Source organism: Gossypium arboreum, chromosome 3 (genome assembly GCF_025698485.1).
Source record: "Gossypium arboreum isolate Shixiya-1 chromosome 3, ASM2569848v2, whole genome shotgun sequence".
NCBI lineage: Eukaryota > Viridiplantae > Streptophyta > Magnoliopsida > Malvales > Malvaceae > Gossypium > Gossypium arboreum.
Window position 1 is genome coordinate 95946584 of NC_069072.1, and position 19700 is coordinate 95966283.

The 19700-nt window shown below is 39.8% G+C and overlaps 1 non-coding gene across 1 annotated transcript; it reads right to left on the reverse strand.

The window, feature by feature from the left end:
• Positions 1-2477: 2477 nt before the first annotated feature.
• LOC128290870 (small nucleolar RNA R71) lies at positions 2478-2584 on the reverse strand. The gene has a single exon (XR_008280652.1). It is a non-coding gene; the product is annotated as a small nucleolar RNA R71 (small nucleolar RNA).
• Between the last annotated feature and the right edge of the window lie 17116 nt (positions 2585-19700).

Below are 19700 nucleotides of genomic sequence, written 5' to 3' on the forward strand. Positions count from 1 at the left end.
CGTGCTTGACTCTGGCGATGGTCTCGGGTACGGGGGTGTTCCACGCTTGTGTGGAATCATACGCCCGTGTGGCCTACACGGCCCAAATCAGTCTAGCTCGTGTGTCGCACACAGCCTACTTGGCTATCACACGGTCGTGTCATGTGCGCACGGCCTGGCCTCGTCGAACACATGCTCGTGTCCATCACGCGGCCTACTACACAGGTGACCACACGCTTGTGTGCCATCGACAATGAGGTTTTCAGCTTTCATAGAATCCCCATTTTCTGTGCAATCAAATACACACCTGGTTTCGATTAAAGCTGAAACGATCCCTAAGCCTTCCTGAACCTATATTCGACCAATTTCCACTCAATTAATCATTTAACAATTGAACTATAATTGAACCCGAAACCAGAATACTCATCCATAAAGTGATTAAAACTTAGCTTAACATTTCAAATCGATTCATGATAAACCATAATTTATACATATTTTTCCCCCATGTTTGATGCATTTTATGGATGATTTCCTATTAGAATTGGTGAATTCGATGCTCCTAATGTTTCAATTTCATGTTTTATACCTAGGAGAGCATAGGAGAGCGAAAGGAATGAGAAACGGGCAAAAAATGGAGAAAATGGGCCAAAGTACGAAATCAACATGGCCTGGACCTCCTCATACGGGCAGACCACACGGTCGTGTCAATTTGGCAGGCTCGAGCATGGCCTGAAGTAATCGCACACGGGCGTGTCCCTGCAAGCCCAAGTTGAGTCCAATTCCGAAAAGGCTAATTTTGAGGGATTTTAGGCATTCCAAAGCCTATAAATACACCCTAGAGGAGGAAGAAACAGACACACAGAGGATAGGGGGCAAGGAATTACCCCAAGAAAGCCAATTGATACATCTCAGAAGCCGGATTCATCATCAAGACTGAAGATCTCTCCTCAATTTCCCTTCAGGAGTTTTGGGTTTTCTTTATGTTTTGTATTATTTATTATTTTGAGATGTTTTCTTATTTAGTTATGAACTAAATTCCCTAAATACCTAAAGGGAATGAAACCTAAGATGAATCTTGTTATTAATTTTTGAATCGTATGATAAATATTTAACTTGTTCTTAATTATGTGTTCTTAATTATTCTTTTGATATCTCAGGATACTGATTCAAGATAAGCTCTTATTCAGAGAAGGAATAGACCCTGTCTAAGAGTACATCTTTCATAATTAAGAGGAGTTGATTGTGCGCCTAGACATAGGGTGACAAGATTTTTTCGGATTAGGGTGAAACCTAATAAGGGGATCAATAGATCGAGTTAATCAAACCCTAGAGTGTTAATTAGAGAAAAGTCTCGGTTATTCAATCTAGGGATTAGACGTTATTAGTCTTGAATAGGGATAATAACATAACTTAGGGATTTCTACGGAACAAGTTAAATGAATAAATCGTCCGATTCGGAGCCAGAATAACAAGTACAGTCTAGGTAGATTTTTCCTTAGGTATTGCCTTCATTCAATCGATTTTCCCAAAAGCAATTTCCCAGTTCTATTCTATGTGAGTTCTTAGTTTAGATAATTAGTTAGTTAAAACAAAAACATCTTTATTCTTAGGCTAGATAATAAAAAGACAGTCATTACAAGTACTTTTAGTTCCTTTGGGTTCGTCAATCCGGTCTTGCTAAAACTATACTACTGTTCGATAGGTACACTTGCCTACATCGCGATAATAGTTAGTTCAAGAACAAGTAATTATAAATATTTAAAACCTATCACGAAATCTCGCGATCAAGTTTTTGGCGCCGTTGACGGGGAACTAAGATATTAGGAACACTCAATTTTTATTACTTTAGTCATTTATTTTTCTTGAAATTTAATTTATTATTATTGTTATTTATTAATTTACTTTTTCTTTCTCTTGGCAGGTTTTTATAGTTTATGACTAGAAGAAACCCGTCAGGACCACTAGTTTTTGACGAAGAAATAGATCGCATGGTACGCAAAAACCAAAAAGAAATAAAGCGAAGCTTAAGATACACAGAGAATGAGCAAGAAGACGATACTCAAACCCCAACCGAAGAGATGGCTGAAAACCAAGACAATCAGCTACCTCCTGCAATTGCGGCTAATCAAAATCCTGCTCCACACACCATGTATGATTATGCTAAACCTTCTTTAACAGGAATTGATTCTAGCATAGTTAGACCTGCTGTAGCTGCAAATACTTTTGAACTGAAACCTAACACAATTCAAATGATACAACAGTTTGTTCAGTTTGATGGTTTGCAGGATGAAGATCCCAACGCTCACTTAACAAACTTTTTGGAATTTTGCGATACATTTAAAATTAATGGCGTTTCTGATGATGCCATACGTCTTCAGTTGTTTCCCTTTTCATTGAGGAATAAAGCTAAACAGTGGTTGAACTCGTTACCACGAGGGTCCATTACTACTTGGGAACAAGTAACCGAAAAATTTTTACTCAAATACTTTTCGTTGGCTAAATTACGTAATGATATCTCTTCATTTGTGCAGATGGACTTAGAAACACTTTACGATGCATGGGAGAGATACAAAGACTTACTGAGAAGGTGCCCTTACCATGGGTTACCGCTTTGGCTTCAGGTCAAACATTCCATAATGACCTGAATCCTTCAACTTGACAATTGGTTGATGCAGGTGCTGGCGGAACCATCAACAATAAAACACCTGAAGATGCCTATGAGTTTATAGAGGAGATGTCACTGAATAACTATCAGTGGCAAGTCATGAGGACTAATCCAACTAAAGTAGCAGGCATTTATAACGTCGATTTAGTTACTATGCTGTCAAACCAGGTAGAACTTCTAAATAAAAAGATTGACGGTTTTCTTAGTTCTTCACAGGTTTACCCAGTAATGCAGTGTGAAGCAAGTGGAGGTGGACCAAACCATTCGGAATACCAACCTTATGGCCACAACATGGATAATGAGCAATTAAATTACATGGGTAATAATCCTCGACCACAAAACAATCCATATAGTAACACTTACAATGCAAGTTAAAGGAACCCTAATTTCTCGTGAGGCGGTCAAGGAAATCAAAGATCACAACATCCTCCGGGTTTTCAACAACCACCTTACCAACAGGAAAAGAAGTCGAACCTTGAAGAGATGCTCTCATAGTTTATATCGGTGTCAGAAACCCATTTTCAGTACACCGAGACAGCACTTAAAAATCAACAAATGTCAATCCAAGTGCTCGAAACTCAAATAGGCCAGCTTTCCAAACTAATCTCCGAATGACCACAAGGTAGCTTGCCAAGTAATACTGAACCCAACCCAAAGGAACAGCTCAACGCAATTAATATTGAAGATGAAGAAGGCTTTGTTGAGCGTAAGCCAGAACCGAGGCAAGAAACTGTGGTAAGCAAAGGTCAAGGTGAGGTAGATCACAATACAAACAAATCGATGAACATCGAATATAAACCTTGTGTGCCATACCCCAACGCGGCAAGGAAAGACCGCTCAGATGAACAATTTGGTAAATTCCTTAAACTCTTAAAAAAATTACACATTAACTTACCGTTTATTGAAGCCCTATTGCAGATGCCAAACGCTATGAAATTTTTAAAATGAACTTTTAGCAAATAAGCAGAAGTTGGACGAGGCGTCGCATATGGAGCTAAACGTAGTGTGCTCAGCTATTCAGCAAAATAAGCTACCAAACAAACTAAAAGATCCAGGGATTTTTACGATTCCTTGCTTAATTGTTAGTTTAGATGTTAATAATGCATTAGCTGATTTTGGGGCTAGTATTAACATCATGCACTACAAAATGTTTAAGCAACTAGGTCTCGAGAAACCCAAACAGACTAGGATGAGCATTCAATTAGCAGATAAAACTATAAGATTCCCTAGGGGTATTATTGAAGATGTGCTAGTTAAAATTGATAAATTTATATTTCCCGTTGACTTCATTGTTATAGACATAGAGGAGGATAGCAACACTCCTTTAGTTTTAGGAAGGCCCTTTTTAGCAACTGCTAAAACGATTATTGATGTTGGCACAGGTGAACTCACACTCCGTGCGGGAGATGAAACAATCACTCTTCCAGCTCGCAATTCTGGCAGCACATCCAAAATTAAAGGTGATTATTTAACCCATGTGACAGCCCAAAATTAACCCTAGTCGGGAAGTGGTTTCAGGACCGCTAAACCGAGTCACCGAAATGTTTGAACGTAATATTTATTGTCTAGAATATGTAATTATGAATGTGTGAAAATTTCAAGCTTCGATTTAGTCGATTGCATGTGAATTCAGTTAGTAGGACTTGTGTGACACTTTTGAAAAGTGATAGGCTAATCTATAAGGACCTAATAGTGCATGTAGTCAAAAGGGAGGACTTGCATGTCAAATTTCCCCCCCTAATAGCTAGTGACTGGCCATGACAAGGGATTATGGGCAAAACATGTCATGAAACATGTTGTGAAAGTGGTTTATGTTGGAATAAATAAAGAAATGAGCATGGGTAATAAAGAAAGAAAAAAAAAAGGAAAGAAGGTGTGTGATCCCCCCCATTGCCGTGAGTGGAAGAAAAGAAAAGAAAAAAATTTGTTCATCCTTTTCATTCTCTCTTGGCCGAAAATTCTAAGGAAGAAGGAGGGAGTTCTTGCTTCATGTTTGGTTTGGAAGAGGATTAGGAAGAGGTTTGGCCATACTTGTGTCAAGATTAAGGTATGTTTGATGTTGTGCCATGAGATTCATGCATGTTTTTGGTTGCTAACTTGATGTTCTTATTAGCCATGGTTCAAATCCTTGCTATGTCATGGGGGTGGTATTTGGCCAAGGTGGATTTTGTGTTAATGCCATTGCATGTTAAATATGAAGCTTGCTAATGATACATGTGATGGTGGATTGATGGCTTTTGGACTTTCTTTTTAGCATTTTTGAGTGAGACATTAAGTTCTTTGTTTAACCATGACCAAAATTGAAATGGTATGGTGTTGTGATGTATTCGGCCATGGTACATCCATAAGTATAATTTATGCTTATTGCATGGTAAGTAAGATTTGTGTTTTGGATTTATGTTCATGTTTAGTTATAATCAACTTTGAGATTCGGCTCTAGCATATATATATATATATATATGTTTGCACATGATGTATTGGTATGACATATATACTATCTCAAGGTATATATTTTCATATGATGATGTTTCGGTTATGAAGTAAATGAATGATGTGTATTGAGTTACAATATGGAATGTGTTAGTTAGTAAAATGTATGCCGTTTATGTGTGGTATTATGTGTATAATTGGCCTCAACATGGACATGCATATTCGGCCACATGAGGGGGGATTGGTGTGCATGCATTCGGTTAGAGGCAAGCATATTGATGCCTATTCTTGGCTTGGAAAATTCGGCTAAGGAGAGTACTAACTAATGTGTTGAGTTTGATTCATGATTTCGTACATATGTGACTTTAATGTCTAATGAAAATATGTGGGCTAAGTACCTTGAATTCTCTTTCGATGCTCAAATGATTAAATCAATTTATTTGTTAAATTAAGCTCAAGAGCAAAGGGGAGCTAAATCCGATAAAAGGAAGGAAAAAGTGGTCGAATAGCCATCGGAATCATTCGACAACATCCGAGGTAAGTTCTTGAGTAATAGAGCTTAAATTATGATTGGATTAGATCATGTTTTAAGCAAATCGAAATCATGCTCTTTGTGTGTGGATATTGAGCCGAAATTTGCAAGAGTGATAAGTGTATTGTGTTTGAGTTTTGCTAATGAAAATGAAATGCGAATGTGTCATGATTTAGTGTTAAATGTGCATGGTTATTCGAATGATGTCCGGGCTAAGTCCCGAAGGCTTTGTGCTAAGTGACCATATCCGGACTAAGATCCAAAGGCATTTGTGCGAGTTCCCAAATCAGGTTAAGTCCCAAGGCATTTGTGCGAGCTATTATAACCGGCTATGTCCCAAGGCTTTTGAGTGAGTCGCTATATCTGGATAAAATCCAAGGTACGTGATTCGGGAATGAGCAATCTTGCTGTAAAATTTCAGTTAATACGCCGCAAAAATTCCAGCAATGAGGTATGTTTCAGTATGTGCTTTGAATTAGTTGAGCCCTTACAAATAAGTATTCGCCGGTTGATAAACGAGCTACCGCCTTTGGCTAAGTTGATCTTTGTGTATGAACATAAGGGTTGGTAATGCGAAGTAAGTATGATATTGAGAATGTGTGCATATGAAATTATCCGTTTAGCTATATGAATGCTATGCTTTTGTTGTGCTGGAATCCTTGCTCAAAACTTACTAAGCATAAATTGCTTACTCCGTTTCTTTGTTCTCTGCTTTATAGATTTTGGCTCGTCACCATCGGACTGGATTTTTGAAGTCGAAGTCTCCCACTATCAAAGCCCCCTTTTGGTACAATTTTGGTTGAGCTTTGAAATGGCATGTGTAGGACTACCCTTTGCTGTTTTTCAAGTACGTTTTGTGATGCATGTGTGTACAGCCATGCGAAAATGGCTCGTAAAAGTGGAGTATAGCATTAGACCATTTGTGTTTATGTATATATGTATGGTTTCATGATGTGACTATGGGCTGGAATGGAAGTGTTGGGCAAATGATCAGCCATTGGAATGGCTAAATACGATTATATGTGGACCTATGTATGACGAAACTCTAGTTGGTCCATGGAAACCACGAAATAGGTAAAGTTTACCTTGAAAACAGATGCTGACAGCAGTAGTGGTGTGGATTTGAAAAATCACTAAAATTTGTAGGAATGGAATTAAATAGTGAATAAATTATTTAAATGAACCTTGATGAATCTAATTTCATACGGAAGAAACGAAACGGTCGTATGAGTTATATGTTAAGAGATATTAAAGTTCTCGTGAAACAGGGCCAGAACGGTTTCTGGATCCCCTGTTCCGACTTTGGAAATTCATTATAAATTAACCAGAGATAATTAGGAGTTATGCCATATATGTATAGATTCCTCTTTGAGCTTAGTTTCTATAGAAACAAACGGTATCAGCATTTAAGCCCTGTACAGGGAGATATCCAAGTCGTAATGCTCGAAGGTCAGTGTAGTCGATCCCTGTAATAGGGGAGAATTTAACTAATAAACTGTACTAATTGGCCTGACCAAAAATTCTAGAAAAAAATATGTAGATGGAAATATGAGTCTAATTTCAGGGAAAAATTATGAAACTGATTTTTGAGCTTTGAAACTCAAGATATGATTTTTAAGGCGACAGTGATGCAGTAACCAGCTTGTCTGGAAATTGTCTGAAAAATTTTTTTTATGGATGTGAAAATAATTAAGTTAAGTCTGTGTGTACCTTGTGTTCGACTCGTAATGGACTCTGCACGGGTGTTACAATTTTATTGGTATCGAGCTACGGTTTAGTCGATTCTAGGACTACCGTAATGCGTTTGGGTCTAGCTATACATGCCATTTTATGTGATTATTTGATAGTGTGGTGATTTACGACATTTGCAAATGTGTTTATTTATAGTAATGGATCCCGATCCCGACCGAAGCGGTAGTGATGATCTTGAGAGTGTAGCGCCTGCTCCAAGACAAGGGACATGCGCGGACTCTCAACCTAATGCTAGTAATCCAAATGATAAAGCTAGACAAGCTTTATATAGCGTGATGAATGATTGGTTCAACCAATACATTCGAACTAATACTGCTCCACAACCTCCATTCCCAACAAACACAACCCCAAGACCTACAATGCCTCCCAGAATCGACCAAATAAGGTCAAATAAGCCCCAGCTGATGAATCCGAAAACATGGGGCTACTGAATTTAAAGCTACGGATAGCGACGATGCCGAGCAAGCTGAATTTTGGTTGGACAACACTATCCGGGTACTAGATGAGCTATCTTGTACACCCGATGAATGCCTAAAGTGTACTATCTCCTTGCTACGCGATTCTTGTGACAGCCCAAAATTGACCCTAGTCGGGAGGTGGTTTCGGGACCACAAAACCGAGGCATAAAAATAATTTATAATTTATTTTGATGCCTATAATATGTGTTAATTCATGTGTGACATTTTGATGTTTCGATTTAGAGTTATAAATGTGAATTTCATTAGAAAGGACCTAGTAGTAAACTTTGAAAGTATGATGGGGAAAGGTGTGATGACTAGTTGAACATGCAAGCAAAATAAGGATTTGCATGTCAATTTCCCCCAACATGAAGTGGCCGCCATGGCAAGAGTGGATGGGCAAAACATGTCATGAAACATGTTTTGTTGGTGCATTAGGGTGAAATAATAAAATAAAGAGCATGGGCAAAGAAAGAAAAAAATGGTCTCATCCATGCTTTCCCCTTGGCCGTGAGTTGAGAGAAAGGAAAAGAAAAAATTTGGTTCATCCATTCTCATTTTCTTTGGGCTGAAAATTCTAAGAAGGAAGGAAATTTTGCTCCATTTTTAATTTAGAAGAGATCTAGAAGGAGATTTGGCTATACTTGCATCAAGATTAAGGTATGTTGAGGTTGTGTCATGAGATTCATGCTTGTTTTGGTTGCTAACTTGATGTGCATGTTAGCCATGGTTCAAATCCTTGCTATGCCATGAAAAATGGTATTTGGCCAAGGTTGATATTGTGTTAAAGCCATTGCATGCTAAATGTGAAGCTTGTTGATGATGCATGTAATGATGGATTGACTACTCTTGAAATTTCTTTTAGTATTCTTGAGTAGGACATTGAATTCTTTGTTTAACCATGACCGAAGTTGAAAGAGTATGGTTGCGATGTATTCGCCATGGTGCATTCATGAGCATGATTTATGCTTGTTACTTGATTGGTAAAATTTGTGTTTGGATGGGTATGAACCCCTTGAGATTCGGCCTTGCACCTATATGTGTATACATGTTTGCACATGATGTATTGGCATGACATATATACTATTTCAAGGTATATATTTGCTTGTGATGATGTTTGGTTATGAAGTACATGAGAGATGTGTATTGAGCTACAATATGTCATGCGTTAGTTAGTAAAATGCATGCTGTTTTGTGTGGTATTAAGTGCATAATTGGCCTCAACATGGACATGCATATTCGCCACATGAGGGGAAATTGGTGTGCATGCATTCGGTTAGAGGCAAGCATATTGATGCCTATTCTTGGCTTAGAAAATTCGCTAAGAGGAATATTAACTAATGTGTTGAGTTCGATTCGTGATTTCATACATATGCGACTTTGATGCCTAATGAGCATATATATTGGCTAGGTATCTTGAATTCTCTTCGATGCTCAAATGATAAAACCAATTTATTTGTTAAATTAAGCTCAAGAGCAAAGGGAGCTAAATCCGATAAGGGAAGGAAAAGTCGTCGAATAGCCGTTAAATCGTTCGACCACGTCCGAGGTAAGTTTTCGAGTATCGAAACTTAGACTTTGATTCGATTGAATGAAGTAATAAGCAATCAAATTGTGCCTTTGTATGTGGCCATTGAGCCGAAATGATATTTTTGCTAAGTGAATTGTGCATAAAAGTTGTGTTATGAAATTGAAACAAAGATGTGTATGAATGTTCGAGTGATATCGGGCTAAGCCCAAGGCAATTGTGTGAGTTATGATATCGGGCTAAGCCCAAGGCAATTGGGGAGTTATGATATCCGGCTAAGCCCAAGGCAATTGTGCAAATTGTGATATCCGGTTAAGTCCCAAGGCCTTTGTGCGGGTTACCATAATCGGGCTATGTCCCAAGGCGTTTGAACGAGTAGCTATATCCGGATAAACTCAAGGTATGTGATTCGAGAACTTTGAACTTGCTGGAAAATTTTCAGTTAATGCACTTGTGAAATTCCCAACAACAAGGTATGTTTTGTGTGTGCTTCGCACACTATGAGTAAGTGCGTATGAATATTCGCCTAATGATAAATGAGCTATCGGCATTAACTAGGCCGTTATTTGTGTATGAATATAAGAGTTGGGATTGTGAAGTAAGCATGTCTTTGAGAAATTGTGCATATGAATTATTGTTTAGCTACTTGAATGCTATGCTTTGGTTGTGTGTATATTATGGCTCAAACTTACTAAGCATAAATTGCTTACTCCGTTTCTTTGTTTCTCTGCTTATAGATTTTGCTCGTTAGCGATCGGATTCGGGATCATAGAAGTTGAAGTCAACCACACTATCAAAGCCCTTTTTGGTACTCCTTTAGTTGAGTTTTGGATATGGCATGTATAGGACCACCCTCGGTTGTTTTTAAGTACTTTGTGATGTATATGTGTGCGGCCATGCGAAAATGGTTCGTAAAAGTGGAGTATGGAATTTGACCATATGTGGTTTGTAATTATATTTGGTTTCATGATGTGATTATGGTTTGAATGAGAGTGTTGGTCACATGATCAGCCATTGGAATGGCTAAATATGATCATATGTGGACCTAAGTATGACTAGACTATAGTTGGTCCATGGGAACTACAATATAGGTAAAGCCTACCTTAAAAACAGAGGCTGCCAGCTGCAGTGACGTGGATGTGAAAAATCACCAAAATTTGTAGGAATGGTGTTAAATAGTGAATAAATTATGTGATCGAACCTTGACGAGTCTATTTTCATATGAAAGTAACGAAACGATCATATGAACAGTATACTGAGAGATATTAAAGTTCTCGTGAGACAGGGCCAGAACGGTTTCTGGGTCCCCTGTCGCGACTTTGAAAATTTACCATAAATTATCCAGAATGAATTAGAAGTCATGCCTTATATGTCCAGATTCATTTTTCAGTCTAGTTTCATTAGAAACAAACGGCATCAGTATTGAAACCCTGTACAGAGAGATATTCAAGTTGTAACGCGCGAAGGTCAGTGTAGTCGAACCCTATAACATGGGTGACTTTAACTAATAAACTGTACCAATTGGCCGACCAAAAATTCTAGAAAAAAATACAGGGATGGATATATGAGTCTAAATTCAGGGAAAATTTACGGAATCAGTTTCCGAGTTCTGTAACTCGAGATATGCTTTTTAAGGCAACAGTGATGCAGTTTTCCAGCTTGCCAGGAATGTCAAGTTGGTCGGTGCTATAAGTGGTTTTGGCTTGTTAACCCTAGTGTCCGACTAACCGCAACGGTCTCGGGTTCGGGTGTTACAATTTTATTGGTATCGAGCTACGGTTTAGTCGATCCTAGGACTACCGTGATATGTTTGGGGTCTAGCTATACATGCCATTAAGTGATAATTGATAGTGTGGTGATTTCGACATTTTGAAACTTGTGTTTGTTTATAGCCATGGATCCCGATCCCAACCGAGCAATAGCTGATGATGTGGAGAGTGTGGCGCTTGCTCCGCGCAAGGGACAAAGGTGGCGGACTCTGAACCTATTGCTAGCAATCCGAATGATGAGGCTAAGCAAGCCTTCTATAGCGTGATGAATGATTGGTTCAACCAATACATTCGAACTAACACTACTGTTCCACAACCTCCATTCCCGACTAATGCAACCCCGCACCTACAATACCTCCGATAATCGACCAAATAAGGTCAAGTAAGCCCCAATGACGTAATTCGAAAACATGGGGCTACTGAATTTAAAGCTACGGATAGCGACGATGCCGAGCAAGCTAAATTTTGGTTGGACAACACTATCCGGTGCTCGATGAGCTATCATGTACACCGATGAATGCTTAAAGTGTACTATCTCCTTGCTACGCGATTCCGCCTACTATTGGTGGAGTACTCGACTTCACAGCCTAGGGAGCACGTAACTTGGGAGTTCTTTCTAACCGAGTTCAAAGAAGTATATCATCGAGATTTATGGATCAAAAACGGAAGGAATTTCTTGAACTTAAACAAGGTTCCATGTCTGCCATCGACTACGAACGAAAATTTGTGAGGCTTAGCCAGACGCTGCTGAATGCATTTCTTCGAAGTCGTGATGTAAACGCTCAAGATGGACTGGATGATGATATAAAGCTGTATGTTGGCATTTTGAAACCGAGAGTTTGTGGCTCTTGTCGAGCGGCGTGCAAAGCCGAGGAGCTCAAGATGGAGAAAAGAAAAGTGAAGTGGGAGCAAGGGAGTTTCAGTAAGAGGTCTTCGGGAAGCCCTTCCCACATCATCAAAGAAATTTAGAGATGGCTTAGGCGGTCTAGAGACACTTTGGGCTTTTCTAGACGAGACCGCGATCGACCCCCTATGGGCACGCGAGTCACTTCGATCGCCAGTGTTGGCAATGATCGTCGAGATGTAACGGAGTGCCAATATTGTGGCAAATGGCATTCGGGAGTTGTTAGACTCGTGACCGCTCTGTTACAAGTGCGGATCATCGATCATTTCATTAAGGATTGCCCGAGTTTATCCGAACAAAACGTAAATTAAAGTGGGAACCCGGTGCTACCACAACTCGAGGTAGGCCACCTAGAAATATGGGCAATGCTAGTGGTTTGTGAATACCGGATGTTTTCCTCAAGAATTGCCGGATTTCCACCTGCTCGGAAATAGAGTTTGGCATCGAATTGGTTCTGGTACCACCCCAATTTCGATAGCTCCATATCGTATGGCACCAACGAATTAAAGGAGTTGAAAGCTCGCTTGCAAGAATTGGTGGATAAAGGTTTTGCTCACCCGAATTTTTCACCTTGGGGTGCACCGGTGTTGTTTGTGAAAAGAAGGATGGAACCATGAGGTGTGATCGACTATCGTCGACTTAATAAAGCGACGATAAAGAACAAATATCCGCTATCACAGATCGACGATTTGTTCGATCAATCAAGGAGCTTCAGTGTTCTCGAAAATAGATTTGAGATCGGGCTATTATCGATTGTAATTCGAGATTAAGACGCACCCAAGATTGCCTTGTAAGCGAGATATGGTCACTATGAGTTCCTAGTGATGCCGTTTGGGCTTACTAATGCCCCGCGATATTTATGGATTTAATGAATCGGATCTTCGCACCATATTTGGATCGGTTCGTAGTCGTGTTCATTGATGACATCTTGGTCTATTCAAGAAATGAGACCGAACATCTTTGAACACCGAGGTTCTTCACGCAAATTTTACTTAATAAGCAATTATATGCTAAGTTCAAGAAGTGTGAGTTCGTTTAGAGAGGTTAGCTTCTTGGGGCATGTGATATCTGCAGATCGTATTCGAGTCGACCGAACAAAATTTCAGCCATACTTAATCGAAGCCTCGAGAAATATTACCGAGGTTCGAGCTTTTGGGGCTTGCCGATTATTACCGACGATTTGTAAGAGGTTTCTCGACGATAGCCACGCTAATGACGGTTACTCCAAAAGGATGTTAAGTTCGAATGGACGGAGAAATGTCAAAAAAAAAAAGTTTCAATCAACTGAAAACTTATTAGACTGAAGCCCCAATTCTAGTGCAACCCGAATCGGGCAAAGAGTTTGTTATTTATAGTGACGCATCCCTACTCGGGTTAGGTTGTGTATTGATGCAAGAAGGTCGAGTTGTGGCCTATGCGTCGAGGCAATTAAAGCCACACGAGAAAAATTATCCGACCCATGATCTCGAATTGGCGCCATCGATTCGCTTTAAAGATATGGCAACATTACTTATTTGGTGAGAAGTGCCATGTATCCGGATCACAAAAGTCTCAAATATTTGACGACTCAAAGAGACTTAAATCTGCGACAAAGACGTTGGCTCGAGCTGTTAAAGGATTATGAGCTGGTCATTGACTATCACCGGAAAGGCGAATGTGGTTGCGGATGCCTTAAGTCGTAAATCATTATTCGCTTACGAGTGATGAATGTACACTTGTCTGTTTCTACCCGACAATGTGTTAGTAGCTGAATTGAAAGCCAAACCATTATTGATACGCCAAATTCGTGAAGCTCAGAAAGTCGACGATGAGTTGGTTGCAAAACGGGCTGAGTGTGTTCCGAACAAGGACTCGGAATTTCAAATCGATGATGACGATTGTTTGAGGTTCAAAAGTCGTCTGTGTGTTCCAAAGAATTCGGAACTTATTTCGATAATTCTGAACAAAGCCCATTGTAGCCGAATGGCAATCCTCCCGGGAGTACGAAGATGTACAACGATTTGAAACGTCGGTTTGGTGACATGGTATGAAACGAGACATCTCCGACTTTGTTTTGAGATGTTTAATATGTCAACAAGTGAAAGCGGAACATCGGTGCCTTCAGATTACTTCACCGACCACGATACCCGAGTGGAAATGGGATCGAGTCACAATAGACTTTGTATCCGGACCGCCATTGTCGCAAGTAAGAAGGATGCGATTTGGGTCGTGGTAGATAGATTGACTAAGTTGGCTCACTTTATCCCCGACGCACGGATTTTTCAATGGACAAACTAGCCGAATTGTACGCTTTCTTGTTGAGATTACACGGGTGCCAATTTCCATCAGATCGGATAGAGATCCGAGATTTACCTCGCGATTTTGGAAGAAGTTGCAAGAAGCTTTGGGTACCAAGCTACATTTCAGACCGCCTTTCACCCCCAAACCGATGGTCAATCCGAGCGCTAATTCGGATACTTGAGGATATGTTACGATGTTGCATCCTCGAGTTCGATGGTTCATGGGAACGATATTTGCCTTTGATTGAATTCGCCACAACAATAGTTTTCAATCAAGTATTAAGATGGCACCCTACGAGGCTTTGTACGGTCGTAAATGCCGTACACCATTGTTTTGGACTGAGCTCGGTGAAAGCAAAATTTTCGGTGGATTTAATTAGAGATCTTTGACAGAAAGTGAAAGTAATCCGTGAAAGTCTCAAGATAGCCTCGATCGTCGAAGTCGATGCGGTCTCGAAACGAAAAGACATCGAGTATCAGGTGGGAGATAAAGTGTTTCTCAAGGTTTCGCCTTGGAAAAAGATACTCAGATTCGGCCGTAAGGGCAAGTTGAGCCCGAGGTTCATTGGGCCATATGAGATATCCGAGCGAGTCGGTCCAGTGGCATATCATTTGATTTTGCCCCCTGAACTCGAAAAGATTCACGATGTCTTTCATGTTTCGATGCTTCGACGCTATAGATCTGATCCATCGCACGTGATTAGTCCATCAGAGGTTGAAATTCAAACCAATATGAGTTATGAGGAAGAACCGATTCGTATCCTATCACGTGAAGTGAAAGAGTTGCGAAACAAGCGGGTTCCGCTAGTGAAAGTGTTATGGCTCAAACACGGGATAGAAGAAGCTACTTGGGAAACCGAGAACTCTATGAAAGAGCGATACCCAACCCTATTTACCGGTAAGATTTTCGGGGACGAAAATTTCTTAAGTGGGGGAGAGTTGTGAGAGCCCAAAATTGACCCTAGTCGAGAGGTGGTTTCGGGACCACAAAACTGAGGTATAAAAATAATTTATAATTTATTTTGATGCCTATAATATGTGTTAATTCATGTGTGACATTTTGATGTTTCGATTTAGAGTTATAAATGTGAATTTCATTAGAAATGACCTAGTAGTAAACTTTGAAAGTATGATGGGGAAAGGTGTGATGACTAGTTGAACATGCATGCAAAAATAAGGATTTGCATGTAAATTCCCCCAACATGAAGTGGCCGCCATGGCAAGAGTGGATGGGCAAAACATGTCATGAAACATGTTTTGTTGGTGCATTAGGGTGAAACAATAAAATAAAGAGCATGGGCAAAGAAAGAAAAAAATGGTCTCATCCATGCTTCCCCCGGCCGTGAGTTGAGAGAAAGGAAAAGAAAAAATTTGGTTCATCCATTCTCATTTTCTTTGGGCTGAAAATTCTAAAAAGGAAGGAAATTTTGCTCCATTTTAGTTTAGAAGAGATCTAGAAGGAGATTTGGCTATACTTGCATCAAGATTAAGGTATGTTGAGGTTGTGTCATGAGATTCATGCTTGTTTTGGTTGCTAACTTGATGTGCATGTTAGCCATGGTTCAAATCCTTGCTATGCCATGAAAAATGGTATTTGGCCAAGGTTGATATTGTGTTAAAGCCATTGCATGCTAAATGTGAAGCTTGTTGATGATGCATGTAATGATGGATTGACTACTCTTGAAATTTCTTTTAGTATTCTTGAGTAGGACATTGAATTCTTTGTTTAACCATGACCAAAGTTGAAAGAGTATGGTTGTGATGTATTCGCCATGGTGCATTCATGAGCATGATTTATGCTTGTTACTTGATTGGTAAAAATTTGTGTTTGGATGGGTATGAACCCCTTGAGATTCGGCCTTGCACCTATATGTGTATACATGTTTGCACATGATGTATTGGCATGACATATATACTATTTCAAGGTATATATTTGCTTGTGATGATGTTTTGGTTATGAAGTACATGAGAGATGTGTATTGAGCTACAATATGTAATCGTTAGTTAGTAAAATGCATGCTGTTTTTGTGTGGTATTAGTGCATAATTGGCCTCAACATGGACATGCATATTCGCCACATGAGGGGAAATTGGTGTGCATGCATTCGGTTAGAGGCAAGCATATTGATGCCTATTCTTGGCTTAGAAAATTCGGCTAAGAGGAATATTAACTAATGTGTTGAGTTCGATTCGTGATTTCGTACATATGCGACTTTGATGCCTAATGAGCATATATATTGGCTAGGTATCTTGAATTCCTCTTCGATGCTCAAATGATAAAACCAATTTATTTGTTAAATTAAGCTCAAGAGCAAAGGGAGCTAAATCCGATAAGGGAAGGAAAAGTCATCGAATAGCCGTCGAAATCGCTCAACCACGTCCGAGGTAAGTTTTGAGTATCGAAACTTAGATTTTGATTCGATTGAATGAAGTAATAAGCAATCGAAATTGTGCCTTTGTATGTGGCCATTGAGCCGAAATGATATTTTTGCTAAGTGAATTGTGCATAAAAGTTGTGTTATGAAATTGAAACAAAGATGTGTATGAATGTTCGAGTGATATCCGGCTAAGCCCAAGGCAATTGTGTGAGTTATGATATCGGGCTAAGCCCAAGGCAATTGGGCGAAGTTATGATATCCGGCTAAGCCCAAGGCAATTGTGCAAATTGTGATATCCGGTTAAGTCCCAAGGCCTTTGTGCGGGTTACCATAACCGGCTATGTCCCAAGGCGTTTGAACGAGTAGCTATATCCGGATAAACTCAAGGTATGTGATTCGAGAACTTTGAACTTGCTGGAAAATTTTCAGTTAATGCACTTGTGAAATTCCCAACAACAAGGTATGTTTTGTGTGTGCTTCGCACACTATGAGTAAGTGCGTATGAATATTCGCTCTAATGATAAATGAGCTATCGGCATTAACTAGGCCGTTATTTGTGTATGAATATAAGAGTTGGGATTGTGAAGTAAGCATGTCTTTGAGAAATTGTGCATATGAATTATTGTTTAGCTACTTGAATGCTATGCTTTGGTTGTGTGTATATTATGGCTCAAACTTACTAAGCATAAATTGCTTACTCCGTTTCTTTGTTTCTCTGTTTATAGATTTTGCTCGTTAGCGATCGGATTCGGGATCATAGAAGTTGAAGTCAACCACACTATCAAAGCCCTTTTTGGTACTCCTTTAGTTGAGTTTTGGATATGGCATGTATAGGACCACCCTCGGTTGTTTTAAGTACTTTGTGATGTATATGTGTGCGGCCATGCGAAAATGGTTCGTAAAAGTGGAGTATGAAATTTGACCATATGTGGTTTGTAATTATATTTGGTTTCATGATGTGATTATGGTTTGAATGAGAGTGTTGGTCACATGATCAGCCATTGGAATGGCTAAATATGATCATATGTGGACCTAAGTATGACTAGACTATAGTTGGTCCATGGGAACTACAATATAGGTAAAGCCTACCTTAAAAACAGAGGCTGCCAGCTGCAGTGACGTGGATGTGAAAAATCACCAAAATTTGTAGGAATGGTGTTAAATAGTTAATAAATTATGTGATCGAACCTTGACGAGTCTATTTTCATATGAAAGTAACGAAACGATCATATGAACAGTATACTGAGAGATATTAAAGTTCTCGTGAGACAGGGCCAGAACGGTTTCTGGGTCCCCTGTCGCGACTTTGAAAATTTACCATAAATTATCCAGAATGAATTAGAAGTCATGCCTTATATTTCCAGATTCCTTTTTCAGTCTAGTTTCATTAGAAACAAACTTCATCAGTATTGAAACCCTGTACAGAGAGATATTCAAGTTATAACGCGCGAAGGTCAGTGTAGTTGACCCCTGTAACATGGGTGACTTTAACTAATAAACTGTACCAATTGGCCCGACCAAAAATTCTAGAAAAAAATCCAGGGATGGATATATGAGTCTAAATTCAGGGAAAATTTACGGAATCAGTTTCCGAGTTCTGTAACTCGAGATATGCTTTTTAAGGCAACAGTGACGCAGTTTTCCAGCTTGCCTGGGAATGTCAAGTTGGTCGGTGCTATAAGTGGTTTTGGCTTGTTAACCCCTAGTGTCCGACACCGGCAACGGTCTCGGGTTCGGGGTGTTACAATTCTGCCTACTATTGGTGGAGTACTCTGACTTCTGTTGTGCCCCGAGAGCAAGTAACTTGGGAGTTTTTCCAAACTGAGTTTCAGAAAAAGTATATCAGTCAGAGATTTGTTGATCAAAAACGGAAGGAATTTCTTGAGCTTAAGCAAGGTTCTATGTCAGTCATTGATTACGAGCGAAAATTTGTTAGACTTAGTAGATACGCTCGGGAATGTATTTCGTCCGACGCTATCATGTGTAAACGCTTCGAGGATGGGCTGAATGAAGATATAAAAATGTTCGTTGGCATTCTTGAAATACGAGAGTTCGTAGTACTTGTCGAGCGAGCTTGTAAAGCCGAAGAGCTTAGAAAAGAAAAACAAAAAGTTGATGTGGGAACTGGAGAGTTTCGTAAAAGATCCTTGGGAAAGTCTCTTCAACAGGCAACGAAGAAATTTCGTGATGATGTGGGCCGGTCTAGAGGCACTTCGGGCCTTTTTAGACGAGATCGTGATCGACCCCCTGTGGGTACACGAGGCACTTCGGTCGCCAGTGTTGGGAATGAACGTCGAGACTGAACGGAGTGTCAGCATTGTGGCAAATGGCATTCTGGAAGTTGTCGATTTCGTGACCGCTCCTGTTACAAGTACGGATTAGTTGACCACTTCATTAAAGATTGCCTGAGGTTGTCCGAACAGAATGTAGATCAGAGTGGGAAACCGGGCGCTACCACTGCTCGAGGTAGACCATCTAGAAATACGGGCAATGCTAGTGGTGGTCAGAGAGGATATAAAGATGCTACGACCAGATCCGAGGCTCGCGCTCCTGCTAGGGCTTATGCAATACGCGCACGCGAGGATGCTACCTCGCCAGATGTTATTACCGGTACTTTCACTCTCTTTGATACTAATGTGATTGCTTTGATTGACCCTGGTTCTACTCATTCTTATATATGCGAAACCCTAGCATCCAGTAAGACTTTACCTATTGAGTCTCTCGAGTTCGTAATTCGGGTGTCAAATCCCTTGGGTCATACGTGCTTGTCGACAAAGTGTGTAAGAAATGGCCCCTAGTAATTCGAGGTTCCTGTTTTCCAGCGGACTTGATGCTTCTGCCGTTTGATGAATTTGATGTTATTCTTGGTTTGGATTTGTTGACCGTGCATGATGCGGTTGTGAATTGCAAAAGCAAGACTATGGATTTGAGGTGTGACATCCCTAAATTGACCCTAGTCGGAAAGTGGTTTCGGGACCACTAAACCGAGTCATAATAATAATTAACCATCATAATTGATGCTCATTA